This window comes from Tinamus guttatus, unplaced genomic scaffold (assembly GCF_059628265.1).
Source record: "Tinamus guttatus ecotype Peru unplaced genomic scaffold, ASM5962826v1 Tinamus_guttatus_pri_ptg000322l, whole genome shotgun sequence".
Lineage (NCBI taxonomy): Eukaryota > Metazoa > Chordata > Aves > Tinamiformes > Tinamidae > Tinamus > Tinamus guttatus.
Window position 1 is genome coordinate 706,239 of NW_028288856.1, and position 17,322 is coordinate 723,560.

The window sequence follows — 17,322 nt, forward strand, 5'->3', positions numbered from 1 at the left end:
AGAGCACAAGGATGGCGAGCAAGCAGCCCTGGGTCAAGATAGCCAGGCAGGAGCTCCTCCAGTGAGGGGACTTGTATTCCTGGCTGTGGGAAAAGCAGTGCGGCCTGCACTCTCCCCCTGTACTCGGTGCCAGTGAGGATGCACCTTGAATACTGTATTCAGATTTGGGCATGGGAAAAAAGTTGAGATGCTTTCCAAAGAAGAGCAACGAAGCTGGTGGAGGGTCTGGAGCACAGACCTTATGAGGAGCGGCTGAGGCAGCTGGGGTTATTTAGTGTGGAGAAGAGAGGCTCAAGGTTTTCCTTATTACTCTCTACAACTACCTGAAAGGAGGGTGCAGGGAGGCGAGGATGATCTCTAAAATACTGATAGGAAAAGAAGAAATGGCTTCAGGTTGCACCAGGAGAGGAACTGGTTAGATATTAGGAAAACTTTCCATGTGGAAGGAATTGTAAAGCATTGGAAGAGGCTGCCCAGGGAAGTGGTGGAGTCACTGTTCCTGGCAGTGTTCAAGAAACGTGTAAATGAGGCACTTAGGGATACGTTTAGCAGGCATGGTGCTGAAGGGTTTACAGTTGGCCTTGATGGTTTTGAAGATCTTTCTCAAACAGTGATTCCATATCCTGAATGCTGCAAGGCCCACATGAACCCCATGAGCTCTGTGCTGAGGGCAGACAGCAGGTCCAGGCCACGCACAGCCGCATTGTGCTCAGCCAGGAGGTTGCCTTTGACACGACGCTGGGGTTTCCTGTGCTTAGGAGCTGCTTGTACCAACACCAGTGCCCCCATCATGGGCCTCCTTCTCCCCACAGGTGGGCCAGCAGGAGCTGCCCGCAGCAGTGCAGTGCAGATGGACCCCAGCCTCGTCCCACCAAAGGGACCGGCTGCCACCACTGCCCAGCCCTCAGGGCTCACGCTGCTCCCAACACGGCATCGCACAGGTACAGAGCTGAGTGACGGTGACAGCCAAGCGTCCATCTGGGAAGCATGGAGGGAAGGAAAAGGACACCAGTAACCTGGCCTTCGTGGTGGGCTTCCATTGCAGGTCGTGGAGGACACGGCCAGGGATGTCTCCTGTGCGGTGCAAGATCTGCATCCCTCCACCGGCCCTGTACGGAAGAGTCCTTCAGGATCCAGCGGGGCACGTCTTGGCAGGACTCTTGGAATAGTGGGGACATCAGATGTGCCCAGCTTCCCACCTCTCCCAGCCAAGGCAGCTTGGCAGGCACAGGGAGGCCTGGAGGACTCTGCAGTTAGACCAGCAGGATCTGCAAGTCACACCAAGCTGCCTGCTCTGGAAATGTCCTGCAGGTCTTCTCCCCAAGGCAGGGCCTTTGCCCTGGACAAGGAAGAGGTGGCCAGGAGAGTCCTGGAGAGAATGAACAGGGCATTGGAGAGGGTGGCTGCAAATTCCAGCAAAGCTGCTGCCAGGGAATGCTTCTCACCTGTTCCTGCTGCTGGAATGGCTCTGGACTCAGGGAAGAGAAGGGAAGAGCAGAAGCTAAAGGCATCGTGTCTGGCTTTGCCTCCACTTGAAAGACCTAAGTGGGACACCCATGCTCTCATCCAGGAAACTCAGGAGCATGTGCAGTGCTTGCCTCGATCTAGGCCTGAGTCTTCAGCATCATCAGTGGGAGAAGCCAGGATGTTGCAAGGGGGTCGTGAGAGGACAAATCTTTCCCTGAAAAGCCAGCAGCTCTCGGGAAGCTCCTCCTTTGTCCCGGGAGCACAGACTATTCCTCCTGAACAGCAAATGCCTGCCAGGGCAAATCCTGAAGATGAAGTGGCCTCTTCTGCCCCAGATGATCCCGAGCAGGGTGCGATGGCAGCTGAAGGTGTTTCGGAGGAGGCTGGACTCAGCAGCTCCTCCATTGCAGTGGTGCCACCCAGCTCTGCACAAGACGTCACTGCCGGGTGCTGCAGTGAAATGGCCCCATTGGAATCCCCATGGCCCTTCTCACCTGAGCCTGTCAGCCTCATTCAGAGCATTGATGAAGAAACTGGCACGGAGCTTAGGTGTGAGAGCCAGGGGCCTGTCCCACATGGCCCCACACCTCCTGCTGTGGGTCTGGAGGACGCAGGTGTGGGGCTGGGGTCTGCCCCCTTGAGCCATCCTGATGACGCGAGCCCTGGAGCCAGACAGCAGCCAGCACAGCCTGATGCCTTGGGACACACCGTCGATCAAGGCACACAGGCCAGCTCGTGGCTGCTCCAGACCATGGAGTGCGACCAAGGAAGAGCCCCTGCAGCTGAGGAAGGGCCGTATCCCTGCACTCAAGGGGGAGAAAGGGAGGTCAGCAGGGCTGGGACACCAGCTTCCCCAGGCCAGGATGGTGGGACAGGGACACCACGAGGAGCACCGGCAGGGCAGGACCCGAAACAGCAGCCTGTGGGCATCACCTGCCACGTGCAAGGAAGGCCGCTGCGTGTGCACGAAGACAACACCGCGCGGTACCTGGGGGTGCTCAGCGTCAAGACAGAGGCACTGGAGGAGCTGGACAGGAGCTGCCTGGCCCGCACGGGGCAGAGCTTGGCGCAGATCCGGGAAGTCACTTTCCTGAGGAAGGAGCAGAGCCTGAAGGAGAGCCAGGGCGAGGAAGAGGAGGGCCATGGGGAGCGTTTCTCCCTGTCAGTGTCAGGATCCCTCAATGTGAGACCCAAGGAGGTGAGTGCAAGGGAGGGCTGTGCCAGGTGGGAACCTTCCTGATGCTGGGGTGAGCCATGCTATGACAGCCGGGTTGCTCCAGCACTTGCAGAAAAACCCCCAAGAGACTTTTCCTGTTGGGAAAAGAAGCTCCCTTCAAAAATTCTGCCTCTCTTCTCCTAGCTCCTTTCCAGAAACTCCTTCCACAACCTGTGGAAACCGGAGATCACACAAGTGGAGCTCCTCAAGGATGCCAAGGGCAAGTGGGAGGTGCTGGAGCGCCTCTATGCTCATGCCCCCCAGCAGAACATTGAAACATGGAGGAATGACCTGGAGAAAATAGCAGAGCAGAGTGATGATGAGGAGGATGCTGAGGAAGAGCTTATGCCAGAGGAGGAGTTGGAGGAAAGCAGCTCCTTGGCCTGGATAAGACCCAGCCTCCGCAGCCTGTTTGCGGAAAGGGAGATGGACCTGGAGAAAGTGCCCTGCTTGCGCGACATCAAACAAGGAGAGGCTACCAGTGAGGGACCTGGTGAGGTGGAGAGCCCCTCTGTTGAGCCAGCAATGCCCAGAGGAGCTGAGGAATCTCTGCTGCAGGAAGCAACAACAGCAGCTTCTCTCCAGGCTGCAGGCCCTGCTCCCCAGGTAAGCATGGAGCATGTCACCTGTCCCCACGATCCAAGGGAGCTCCTATGTGAGCTGTGTGAAGGGGTTGCAGAGGGCATGCCCAGAGCTGCCCCATCCCAAGGGATCCCCCTGTCCACGGTGCCCCACTGTCACCCCCAGCCATTTGCCCTGTGCGGTCTACCATGGGGAGATGATGGGTCTTCTCCATTTCCAAGTGCCAAAGGTGCAGAGCTGACATCCCCTCCACCCCTGCACCACATTCAGCCCTAGGGCCTGGATGCCGAGCGAGGAGGGAAGGGGCAGCCCCAGCAGCAGCCCCCTCCTCACCCAGTGCATGAGCCCCCTTGTGCCACGCAGCGGCTGCCTCTGTTCCCCTGTGCATCACGGCCCCAGCCCAGCCCTGCTGCTACGGCCCCACAACGAGCCGTGTCCCATTGCCCTGCCAGCCGCAGGTCCCTTCCCTTGGGCACGCAGCCCTGGGCAGCCTTCCCCAACCTCAAACCCTTTCCCCCGTGCACTCCAGAGCACCGGGACCCTGATCAGCAGCAGCTGATGGACAACGGGTGCGTGTTCTTGCTCTGCCCATGCAGGATGCTTTGGAGCCCCAAGAGGAGGAGAAGTCATCGTCCTCCTGCAGCCCCACGGCAGACACTGAGCCAGGTACGTACCCGAGTGGAGAGCCCTGCTGGGGATGGCGGGTCTCTCTGGAACAGCGAGCGGCACCAAGGCCAGCAGCAGGAAGCGCTCCGGGGCTGCTGTGCTGAGGCCACAGCCCCTTGGGTAGCCCTTGGTGGCAGGGACAGGCAGGTGCAGCCCTGCGCCCGTGCAGCCCATTGCCCACAGCTCTGCTTCCCACCGCAGGCACCGCTGCCCTTCCGGACGTCGCGGCTCCCCGGCGATGGCGCTTGCGGCTCAGGACGGCGCTTTGGGCCCTGCGCAGAGCGTTCTGCTGCCGCTGCATCACGGGGCAGCGAGAGGAGCAGCGCAGGTGAAAGAGTCCGGCAGGATCCCTGGAGCGGGGCTGGCGCAGAGCGATGGACACTGTGTCCTGGGGGCTACAGAGAGGCTGCTGTGTCGTGCCCCATAGCAGCCATGTGCCCACACAAGCCCTAGGTGGCAACAGCCATCGCCGGCTCCAAATAAACCCCTCAGAAGGTTTTTCTCCCCTTGTCTGTTGTTGTCAGAAAATCTCCATGAAAAGACTAGTGGGGCTGTGGGGCCCTAAGGCCATGGGTGACTCCTGACTCCGCACTGGCCTTGGTGGCTGGGGTGGGAGGCAGATCTAGCCAAACAGGGCTGCTCACGACTGACACTTGTCCAGGCTTCTGAATGGCTCTCAGAGTGACCCCTGGGCTCTTGCAAGAGCAGGAGATGTTTTCAGGTGTGCGTTAGCGCCGGCCTGTGGTGTTTCACTGCGAGTGCATGAATCACTCTCCAGTCCTCCTTCCCTGCACCTCCTGGGTCCCCCCTGCTTCTCCAGGGACTGCCGAGCCCTCCTTTCCCCAAGCATGCCTGCATTTGCTGCGTGGTCTTTGGGGGACTCTACCATGGGCTGCCGCATGTTTGGTGAGACTGCACTCACTGCCACCCCTAGGCATCCCCGGGGTTCCCCTGAGCTCTCCTGGAGCCTCAGGTTCCCTTCCACAAGGATGGGATGATCTGTCATCAGCACTGTCACCTGTGTGACAGCCCCAGGCATTCAATTCAGAGACCATTCTGCACCTCCACTGGCAGTGCTCCCAGGGACATGAACCCCGAATGCAGCCCTTGGTCCCTGAAAGACCACGCTGGGACTCTGACCTCCTCCCCTGGAGCCCACAGAGCGCACAGGCAGAGCAGAGGCCCTTTCATGCTGCAATCCCTTGGGTGCATTGGTGTACTGTTGACCCCAGCTTCAGAAAAAAGACACAAACTTAATGTTTTTCTGGAGGCTAAGTCTGGCGTAAGGCTGCCCATTGCCTTGTCCTGCTTTACTTAGGAAACACATGGAAACACAACCCCACCACCACTTTGTCCCTTCAAAAGTCCAAAGGTGTCTGTGTGTGTCCAGCTGCCACCCTCTCTCCATCCCTGTGGATTACGAGCTTAGACAGGAAGCTCCTATGCAGAGAGACATAAAATTTAGTCAAGGGGAAACCTCCTGTGAACTTGCGGAGCACAGAGGAGGGAACTGAACCCCGCTACATCCCAGGAGCTTCTCCATGGGCATTTGGTGCATGGATTAACTCCCCGTGAAGAGCCCGTGGAGCAGGAGGAAACGAACCAACTTCCTGCTCCTGGGCAGGTGTCCTGTCCTCTTCCGTGGCGGGAGCAGAGGCTTCTGCAGTGGGACATTTCCAGCCCACAGAGGATCGTCCCCTGCTGGCACCAGCCGCAGCGCTGGGCTCCAATGTTACCGATGTTATCGAATATTCATTAATCCGCAGCCAATCAGGTGGCGGCAGCGGGGCCCGGGGGCGGGGCGGGTGCCACGCGCCCCTAGCAGTTGGGCGGGGCAGCGGCAGAAGCAGCCAATGAGCGCGCGGCGGGAGGCTGGGGGCGTGGCGGCGCGTGCCGTGGGTGGGGCCAGCGCGTGACGCGGCCGTTGGACAGCGGCGGCTGCAGGCGGCGGCGGCCCCGGGGCCGCAGCGAGGCGCGCGGCGGGCGGCGGCGGCTGCGGGCGGCGCGAGTCCCGCACGACCGATCCCTGCACGATCCCCGTGCGACCAGAGGCGCTCGGGACCGCGGGAGGCGGCGGCTGGAGGCGGCCCGAGGCGCGAGGGGCGGCCGGGGCCCCGCGGCCTCGCAGCCGGAGGCTGGGGCCGTTGCCGGCTGTTGTGGACAGCGGCCGTTGGGCTGTGCGGGAGCGCGCGGCAGGCGGCGGGGCCCGGGAGCTGCGCGCGGCCGCCATGGGGAAGCGGAGCTCGGCCGGCTGCGTGCCGAGGTGATCGGCGGCGGGAGCCGCCCCGTGGGTGCCGGCCCCGCTGGGCCCCCCTGGGTGCTGCCGTCCCCCGTGGCACCCCCAGAGCCGCCCCCTTGGGGCCGGGTGCCCCCCTGCGTTGGGTGCCAGACACCCCGGGTGCCCCTTCCCCCCAGTGCCTCCTGTGACACGTGTGTGCTCATCAGCACACTCGCATCCTGCGTGTGCAGGACACATGTTCTCATGCATATGGTCACGTCACCCGTGTGTGAGACACGTGGGTGCCTGTGGTCACCCTCACGTCACCCGTGTGTGAGACATGCTGGTGCTCGTGCACATGCCCATGACACCTGCTTGCAGCACACACGTGTGCTTGTGCGCACCCTGCCCGGGGTCCCCATCTCTCCTGCTGGGATTATGGGAATGGGCCCAGGCTTCGGGGCCCCTGCTCTGTCCGTTGACTGCTCCCCCATCCTCCCCAGGTTCTTCAGAGCCTTCCTGAAGAGGCTGTGCATTGTGCGCAAAGTGGCCAAGAACCCCGACGCCACCACTGCCGAGCCCCAGGTGAGACCCAAGGGGGTCCCGTGGGTGGGAGAGCCGGGACCGAAGGGTTCCTTCCCCTGGGGGGGACACCAGGGTATCTGGGGGGCTCAAAGAGGTCTGTGGGGAAGGTGCCGAAGGGGCCCCTGGCACTTGAGGTCTGGGGGGTCCTATCGCTGTCGCAGGGCAGAGCTGGTGGGAGGGGGTACCAATGGGATGGATCATCGGGGCTTTTGGTGAGGGTCCCAGAGTGCTGCGGGGTCCAAAGGGCACAAGGGTCCTGTCCCGGGGTGCAGGCAGGGTTGGGAAATGGTTCCAGGGGCTTCCCAAGACGCCCTATGGTGCAAGAGGGGAATCCGAGGGGCCTGGAGGGGCCCAGGGGTGCCCCAGGCTGCAGGCAGGAGGGTCCCAAGGGGATTCCAAGGGTGCAACATGGGCATCACAAGGAGTTGGGGGGATGGTGTCCCGTGGGTGCCCCAGGGTACCACATGGGGGTTTAAATGTGTCTGGGGAGATCCCAGGGTGCAACAGGGGTGTCCCAAGTGGTCTGGGGTGGGAGTGGGGGTTCAGTGGTTCCCTATGGTGCAACGGGGGGTTCCCAAAGGGTCCGAAGGGACCACGGGTCCTCCAGGGTGCACACAGGGTTCCCAACAGGTCTTCAGGGGCACAGTGGTACCCTAGAGCATGGGCAGGATGGACCCAAGGGGTCTGGGAGCCCCAAGGATGCCCCAGGGTGCAACAGGGGAGCCGCAAAGGGTCTGGTGGGGCCCATGGGTGCCTCAGGGTGTAGGCTGGGGTGTCCCAAGGGGTCAGCCGTGTCCCGTGGGTACCCCAGTTTACGATACAGGGATTCCAAGGGATCTGGGGATCCCATGAGTGTTCCAGGGTCTAACATGGGGGTCCAAGGGGCCTGGGGTTGCCATGGTGCAACATGGGGATCCCAATGGATAATGGTGGCCCGGGATGCAGGCAGGGGGATGTCAGTGTGTCTGGGAGGTTCCAAGGGTGCCCAGGGTGCAAGAGTGGGTCCCAATGGGTGTGTGTGGGGCAGGGGGGCAGGTCAAGGGTCCCCAGGATGCAGGCAGGGGGTTACGAGGCATCTGTAGCAGGGGGAGGGTTCCAAAGGTGCCCTGTGGTGCAAGAGGGGAATCCCAAGGAGTTTGTTGGGGTCCCATGAGTGCCCCAAGGTGCAAGCAGGGGGTTCTGATGAGTCTCTGGGGGTTCCATAGGTGCCCCAGGGTGCAGCAGGGGAGTCCCAAAGGGTCTGGGTGAGCAAGGGAGTCCCAGGGTACCTGGTGGGGGGTCCCAGTGGGTCTGGAGGGCAACAAGGGAGTTCCAGGGTACCTGGTGGGGGGTCCCAGTGGATCTGGAGGGCAACAAGGGAGTCCCAGGGTACCTGGTGGGGGGTCCCAGTGGATCTGGAGGGCAACAAGGGAGTCCCAGGGTACCTGGTGGGGGGTCCCAGTGGGTCTGGAGGGCAACAAGGGTGTCTCAGGGTGTAGGCCTGGGGGTGACAAGAGGGCTGCAGGGGGGCAAAGGTGCCTTGTGCTGCACAGGGGGTCCCGAAGGATCTGGTGGAGTCCCCTGGGTGCCCCAGGGTGCAGGCAGTAGGTTGCAAGGTTTTGGGGATCCCCAGAGTGTCCTGTGGTGCCACAGGGGGTCTGAAGGGGCCTGGGGGTCCCATGGAGCCCCAGGGGCAGGTGGGGGTACCAAGAAGTCTGGGCAAGACCAAGGGTTCCCCAAGGTGCAACGGGGGGATCCCAGTGGGTCTGTGGGGTTCCCAGGCTGCCCCAAGGTGCAGGCGGGTCCCAAGGCATCTGGGGCTCCAGTGGTTGCCCTGGGGTGCAGACATGGGTCTGGAGGGGATCCCATAAGTGCCCTGTGGTGCAGCTGGGGGTTCCAGTGGGTCTGGAGAGCTGCCAGGGGCTCCTGGGGCAGGAGGGAAACTCCATGGAGTGGCTGGGGCTCCAGGGGGAAGGGGGCCCTGCCCCCCTGCACTGCTGGGTGCCTCCTGGTGACACCGAGCCCGGCACAGGGCTCCCCGCGGGTGCTGCGCTCCAAGGAGCTGGAGGGGGCCGTGGGGCCCAGCGCCCCCCCCGTGCCGGAGCTGCAGCTGCAGACGGGGCCCGCGGCCCCGCGAGTCCCCGCACAGGTGCCCCCGCGCGCGGCGCCCCTCGCCCTGCGGCCCCCGGCACCCAGTGCCCCTGGGGCGCTGCCACCGGGACCTGCCACCCTGGGGGTCCCAGCACGAGGAGCCCTCGCTGTGGGGCCACCTGCACCAGGAGCCCTCCCTGCTGGGTCCCAACCAGCAGGACCCGTCACCTTCGGGCCCTCAAAACCAGGGCCCCCCACTCAGGGACACGTCCCACCTGGGCACCTCAACCTCGGGCTCCCAACCCCAGGCCCCTTCATCCCCAAAACTCCCGACCATGTCTGTATTGTTATAGAACCCCCACCCACAAGACCCCCCACCCCAGGCCAATGTCCCAGTGACCATTCACCCATGGGAACAAGTCCCCAGGATCCCTTAGCCACCTGCTCTAAACATCAGGCTGCTTCAGGCCCACGGCTAGGCCCAGGGGACCCTTCATCCATGGGACGGCCCCCCCAGGACCACGTCACACATGGACCCCCATTCCCAGGAGCCCATCGACCTATGCAACCCATCACCCGTGGGCCCTGGTACCCGGCACCCTTCATTTCTGGACCCCCACCTCCCGGCCCCTTCCCCCATGGGCTCCCAACTGTCAAACCCTTCTCCCATGGGTCCTGCTTCCCTGGGCCCTCCTTCCGTAGTACCCCCAGCCCTGGACCCTTCACCCGTGGACCCCCGCCCCCAGTAACCATCCCCCGTGGACCCCAGATCCCAGACCCCACAGCCGGTGTTCCCCAACCTGCAGGACCCAATTCTCACGGGTGCAAAACTACAGCACCCATCACCAAGGGTCCCCCCTCATCAGCACCCTTACCCCATGGGCCCCCACCTCCCAAATACTTCTCCTGTGGGCCCCGTTTCCCTGAACCCATGACCCGTGGTCCCTGGTTCCCTGACCCCTTCATTCATAGACCCCCAACTCTCGAACACGTCGTCCCTGGACCCTTCTTCCCTGCACCCGTCCTCGGAAGGGTCCCCTCCCCTGAACCCTTCACCCGAAGGCCCCAACCTGCAGGATGCTTTACCCAAAGACCCTGTTCCCCTCGACCCTTCATTCGTGGACCCCCGCCTCCCGGCCCCTTTCCCCATGGGCCCCCAACTGTCAAACCCTTCTCCCATGGGTCCTGCTTCCCTGGGCCCTCCTTCCATAGTGCCCCCTGCCCTGGACCCTTCACCCGTGGGCCCCCGCCCCCAGTAACCATCCCCCGTGGACCCCAGACCCCAGACCCCACAGCTTGTATTCCCCAACCTGCAGGACCCAATTCTCACGGGCGCAAAACTCCCGTACCCATCACTAAGGGTCCCCCCCCATCAGCACCCTTACCCCGTTGGCCCCCACCTCCCAAATACTTCCCCTGTGGGCCCCGTTTCCCTGAACCCATGACCCGTGGTCCCTGGTTCCCTGACCCCTTCATTCATAGACCCCCAACTCTCGAACCCGTCGTCCCTGGACCCTTCTTCCCTGCACTCGTCCTCGGAAGGGTCCCCTCCCCTGAACCCTTCACCCGTGGGCCTCCACCTCCTGACCCCTTCCCCCGTCAGCCCCCACCTCCTGAGCCCTTTCCCCATGGGCCCCGATCCCCTGCACGCTTCTCCCATAGGGCCCCATCACCTGGACCCTTCCCCCATGGGCTCCCACCTCCACGTCCCTTTATCCATCGACCCCCACCTATGGAGCCCGTCACCCCTGGGCCCCGGTTCCCTGAACCCTTCATTCGTAGACCCCCGCCTCCTGAAGCCTTCACCCCTGGGCCCCGGTTCCCTGAACCCTTCATTTGTAGACCCCCTCCTCCTGAAGCCTTCACCCCTGGGCCCCGGTTCCCTGAACCCTTCATACGTAGACCCCCTCCTCCTGAAGCCTTCACCCCTGGGTCCCGGTTCCCTGAACCCTTCAATCGTAGACCCCCACCTCCTGAAGCCTTCACCCCTGGGTCCCGGTTCCCTGAACCCTTCCAAAGGGCCCAAACCTCTGGACCCTTCCCCCATGGACCCCCACCTTGTGGATACAGCACACGAAGACCCCAGACCCCTCCACCTTTTATCCGTAGGGCCCCAGGCCCTGAACACTTCATCCATGGGCCCCCATCCCCTGGGTCCTTCATCCGTAGGTCCCCCTACCCTGGGCCCTTCACTCACGGACCTCCACATCCCGAACACTTTGCTCGTGGACCCCCCTTCCCTGGACCCTTTATCCATGGACCCCGCTTCCCTGGACCCTTTACCCATGGGCCCCGCTTCCCTGGACCCTTTACCCGTGGAGCCCAACCTCGCGGCCCCTTCCCCTATGGGCCCACACCTCCCGAGCACTTTCCCCGTGGGTCCCAGCTCCCTGGACCCTTCTTCCTCAGGGCCCCGACCCCTGAACACTTCAGCCAGGGGGTCCCCATCTGCTCAGTTGATCCATAGGCCCTATGAGCCATCCCCCTTGTGCCCCCACCCCCAGGACCGTTGACCCTTGGGTTCCCTTTCCCCAGCCTGATCCTCCCCCCAGCAGCCGCAGGGCCCTGTTGCCAGGACCCTCCACCCCCAGGACACTTCCCTCCCAGCCCCCGTCCAGGACCCCTCCCCCTTGAGCTGCCCCCAGCCCCCTTCACCCACAGACTCCGGTGCCCAGGACCCTTCCCCGCCTGGCCCTCACCCCAGCACCCTTCACCTGCACAGCTCCTGCTCCCAGCGCCCCTGGCTCCCCGCAACAGCCCCCGATCCCTCCTGCCACAGGCGCCCGGGACCCTCCAGCCGCCCTTCCCCTGGCCCCTTCACCCACAGCAGCCTCCCCCGTGCAGCCTGGATGCCCAGAGCTGGTGCCCGAGCCCCTGCAGCCTTCAGGGCAGGGGTGCCCACATTGTCCCTGCGGGGCCGTGTGTCCCGAGTGCCCTGCACCCCTGGGTGCCCACGTGCCGGCGGGTGCCTGCCGGCTGCCCCAGCACGTGCGCCCCTCAGGTGCCCTCAGGCAGGTGCCCCGGTGCCTGGGTGCTGGGGTGCGTGTGGGTGCCGGGAAACCTGGGTGCGTGGGGGTGCCTGTCCCTAATGTGCCTGCAGGCCGCTACCTGCAAGCCTGGGCCCTTGGGTTCATGCGGGCGCCCGGACGCCTGGGCCCTCGGGTGCGTGTGGGCGCCTGCTGGGGGGCACCCCGATGCCAGGGTCCTCGGGTGCCTGCGGGTGTCCAGAGCGAGCAGCGAGCTCGCAGACACCCAGGTCTGTGGTGCATGCGGGAGGCCGGAGGCGAGCGTGGAGCTCCTGGGTGCCCAGCGCCCAAGGTTTGCAGGTGCTCGCACAGAACGTGGCAGTGCCCCTCACCGAGCTTCGGATGAAGTGTCAAGCGGCGCATGGACAACAAGGACAAGAGCGGGATGCCAGGTGAGGCCCCTGAGGCACCCACGGGTGCCCCGAGTCCCTGCTGACACCGCTGGAGTCAGAGGGGAAGAGCAAGGAATGGGGACGGCCAAGGGCACAGGGCAGCTCCCCCAGCAGGGGCAGCACCCGCCGAAAAGGGGCACGGGAGCATCCCCAGGGTGGGCAGCCCAGCCAGGTGCTCACCCATGGGTGCCCCCAGATGACTCTGCTGACATGGACAACTGTTCAGAGGAGGAGAGCATCTACTTGGAGCAGGAGGGCAGCGACGATGCTCTGCACAGCAGGTGGGTGCTTGACGGGTGTCCCACTGCCTGCACGGCACCCACAGGTGCTCCCGATGGTGCCACCCTGTCACACTGTTCCCCAGGACCTTTTCTACAAGAAAGAGGAGCTGCAGAAAGTGAAGAAGAGGAGGAGGATGCTCCCGGGCTCTGCTTGGACCCAGGTGAGCAGGTGCCTCTCCAGGGTGGAGGTGACAGGGTGCCCGGGGGGTCCTGCTGCAGCCTTGGGTGTTGTGGGTGCCGTAGGAAGAGCTGGGGGCAGTACCCAGGATGCTCCCCCACGTGCCAGGGTGCCAGGTCCTAGAGTTGTCCCCAGGATGTCCCCAGCGGCCCCCAACCTTTCCCAGACCCTGCCCAGGATTGGGGTGCCCCAAGCTACATTTTCAGCCAATATTGGGGTGTCCCAGTTCCTCCCCAGGATTGCAGTGCCCCCAAATCCCTTCACCCCCAATACTGAGGTGCCCCAATCCCTTCACATCTAATATTGGGTGCCCTAGGACCCCCAGCACCTTTTAATATGGATATTGGGATGCTCATCTCCCCACAAAATGAGGTTCCCCTTTATCCAACATTCTGGGGTACCCCAGACTCCCCTCACTATTGAGGTGCCTCCCATCTGCCTCCCCCCAGTACTGGGGTGCCCCAGGATCTTCTAAGTGCTGGGCTGCCCTCTAATGCCTTCCTCCTGTATTGGGGTAGCTCAGATTCCCCCAATATCGGGGTTCCCCCAGCTCCCTTTAACCCAATAGAAGGGTGAGACCCTCCCATAATGGAGTTCCCCAGGTTCCATCTCCTGATATGGGAGGGAATTGCCCCACTTCCCACTCAGGTTTGGGTTGCTCCCAAATCCCTTCATCCACAATTTTGGGCTACCCTGGGCCACCTCTGTAATGGGATGCCACCAGAAACCTTCATCCCTAATATTAGGAGTCCCCAGAGACCCCAATATTGTTGCCAGACCCCCCCAGTCCTGGTGGTTCCCTCAACTCTTTTCACCCCTGTCCTGGGTTACCGCAGAGCCCTCCAGTTTTGAGGGTGCCCCCCAGGTCCCTTTCCCCTCAGTTGTGGGGTGCCACAGACCCCCCCAGCATTGGTGATCCCCCCCCACTCTGTACACCCCTAGTGTTAGGGTGTCCCCAACTTCTGCCAGGCTCCTCCTAATATGGATCTGCCCCCTGCTCCATTTACACTGGATATTGGGGTGTCCCAGAGCCCCCCCAGTATTGGGGGTGCCCCAGACTCCCTTCAGCCCAGGTATTGTTGGGCCCCAGCTATTTGCACGGCCAATACTGAGGTGCCCCCGACATCTCCCAGACCCCTCCCTGTAGTGCAGGTGCCCACAGCTCCCTTCACCCAAAATACTGGGGTGCCCCAGATCCCCCCAACATTGGGGTGCCCAGAGCACCCCTGGCTGCCAGTATTGCGGTCCCCTGGAATCCCCCAGTATTGGGGATGCTCCCAGCTGCCTTCACTCAAAAGTTGGGGTGCCCTGACCCTTTTGCCAAGTATGTGGGTGCCCCAAATTCCCCCCCTCCCCACATATTGGAGTCGCTCCTAGTTTTTTGAGACCCTACACAATATTTCTCCCTCAAAACAACCAAACAAACAATATTGGGGTGCCCTAGAGAATTTCACCCATAATATTGGGGTACTCTGGACTCACCACCCCAGGTTTGGGTGCCCCCAGCTCCCTTTTCTCCCCAAATGGGGATGCGTAATTTCCCCCCCATATTGGGGTGCCCCAACTGACTGCCCTAACCCCCACAATGACCTTTCCCTGCACAGGCTGCAGGAGGAGGACCATAAAAAGCTCATGGATTCTAGAGGAATCCCCAAAAAGTTGAAGACCCAAGTGAAAAGCAGCCAAGAGGAGCTGACATCAGCCAGGTAAGGGGCAAGCTGGGGTGGAGGGTGCCAGGCAACCGAGGCTGGGGTTTGGGGTAGAGGGGGGGATAGGGGTTGAGTTGGGGTCCTTGGCTCCTGAGGTGTGGGGACATTGGGGTTGCAGGAGGAATTTGGGGTCCCTAAGGTGGGATTTGGGGTCCCCAAGTGGATGAGGGATTTTGGAGTGCAGGAGAAAGGGAGGAAACTGGGTTCCCAAGAGGGCTTGGGGGTCCCTGTCGAGGAAGCAAGAGGGGATCTGTGGGGTTGGGGGGATTTTGCATCTCAGGACAGGGGTCATCTCAGGCCCCTGCGTGTCCTGAGTGGTGCCCTCGTTGCCCCAGAGCTGCCAGCGCAGGACAGAGGTGCTCCAGGCGGTGGAGGTGGTGGTGGTGGGTGCACAGGGGGGCACAGCCCCCTGTTGCCTTGTTTCCTGCGGCGGCTGCTGCTGGGCACCCGCCGTGCCGAGTGGCCGGGCTGTCTGCGCTGCCTCCTCGTGCTGCAGGTGCGTCACCTTGGTCGGGGACAGTGCAGGGACGCGGGGGGACACAAGGCATTGGGGGCCACGGGATATTGGGTGGACACCTGGGGGATGAGGGACACATGGGATATTGGGAGCACATGGTCAGGGACACAGAGGAGACTGGGGACATGTGGGATCAGGGAGACAGAGAGCAGGGAGGGAAACCTAGAGAACTGGGGACATGAGTGGCATGAAGAGTGCAGGACATTAGGAACACACCAGGACCTCGAGGGGACAAGGGCATAGAAGGCACACAAGCTTTTGGGGACACATGGGGCATTGGAGAAACATGGGGAACAGGAGGAGACATAGGAGATCTGGGAACATGCAGGGCATTGAGAGACACAAGAGCTAATGGAGAGTACGGGACATAAGAGGACACAAGACACGTGTGGACACATGGAGCATTGTCAGGACAGAGGCCATGATGGGATGTACAGAGCATTGGGGATATGGAGGACATGAGGCACAGAGCATATTAGGGATACATAGGGAATTGGGAGAATTTGGGTCGTAAGGAACACATTGAGATGCTGGGTGCACAAGGATGATGTGGGGCACATGGGCCATCAGGGGGACAGAACATCAGGGGTTCACAGGATATTTGGGGCCACACAGAGCTTGGGAACACGTTTGCCACCAGGTACATAGCACATTAGGGACACCCAGGGCATGGGCAGACACATGGGGAATCAGGGGGACACAGGACATCAGGGGACAGCCAGAGCATGAGGGACATGTGGAGCATTATTGACACAGGACATTAGGGACACATGGGAGATAGGGGAGACATGGGGCACTGGAGACACATGGAGTATCAGGGACATGTGGGACACTGGGGGGTCACAGAGAACATCGGGGGACATATGAAGCATTGGGTGGACATATGGTGCATCAAGGAGACATGGCAAGTTAGAGACACGCAGGACATTCAGTAACTTGCCAGGGGAAGGGGACACGCCAGGGATGCAGGACGTCACAGCAGGGATCGGGGCAGTGAGTCTGTGACAAGACAGGGACAGGCAGAGTTTCCCCCGTCCCAGCCATGGGCACTATCGTGGTCCCTGGGGTGGTGACACCAGTGTGGGCACAGTGTGGGGACACCCTGGGGGCCACCAGCACTGGCTTCCCGGATGTCCTTGTCCCTTTGGGTGCCCCCGTGGATGCTGAGCGTGTTGGGGCCCCCACAGGGCTCCCGCCAGGTGCTCCCTGAACAGCTCAAGCCGCTCTGGGTGTGAGACAGCCCTTCCCGAGAGCATCGTTGTGGTAGAGACGGCCGAGCGGCAGGGCCAGGTGAGCGTCGGGGCACCCCCGGGTCCTGCTGGGAGCGGGGGGACACGGGGACCCTGCCGGGCACGTGCTGACCCCTCTGCACAACCACCCCTGTCTGTCCCCAGCTTGTTGGGGACCTGCTGCAGGAGAAGAAGAAGCCGCTGGTGGCTGCTGTCAAGCTGCAGGCCGAGCTCTCTGACGTCCTCACCCGCATCCAGCACTAGTGAGTGTCACCGCTGGGTCCCCAGGATCACTCCAGTCACCCTCAGTAGTTTCCATGTCTCCTCTGTGCCAGGCCTGGTGTGCCCATATTGCCCATGTCCCCTCCATGTCATCGTTGGGGTGCTCGTGGTCCCCAGCTCCCCCCTGTGCCATGTTTTGGGTGCCCATGGTCCCCATGACCCCACTGGGTGACCCCACCCACCCCAACATGCCCCAACGCTCCATGGGATCCCCAGTGGGTCCCCCCCATCCTGGTACCCCCCCGCACACATTGGGAGCCACCATGGGTGCCCACTCCCAACCCAACATGAGAACCGCTGGGTTCCTCCGTGACCCTGCTCTGGGCCCAAAGGGGACCCCAAGCGTCCCCTGCGTGTCCTGAGTGGTGCCCTCGTTGCCCCAGAGCTGCCAGCGCAGGACAGAGGTGCTCCAGGCGGTGGAGGTGGTGGTGGTGGGTGCACAGGGGGGCACAGCCCCCTGTTCCCTTGTTTCCTGCGGCGGCTGCTGCTGGGCACCCGCCGTGCCGAGTGGCCGGGCTGTCTGCGCTGCCTCCTCGTGCTGCAGGTGCGTCACCTTGGTCGGGGACAGTGCAGGGACGCGGGGGGACACAAGGCATTGGGGGCCACAGGATATTGGGTGGACACCTGGGGCATGAGGGATACATGGGAGATTGGGCACAGATGGGATCAGGACACAGGGGGCATGTGGGATTAGGGATACAGAGGGCAGGGGAGGGAAACATAGAGAAGCGAGGACATGTGTGGCATGAAGAACGCAGGACATTAGGAACACAGCAGAATCTCGAGTGGCCAAGAGCATAGAAGGCACACAAAACTTTGGGGACACATGGGGCATTGGAGAAACATGGGGAATCAGAGGGGTTACAGGAGATCAGGGAACATGCAGGGCATTGCAGGATGCAGA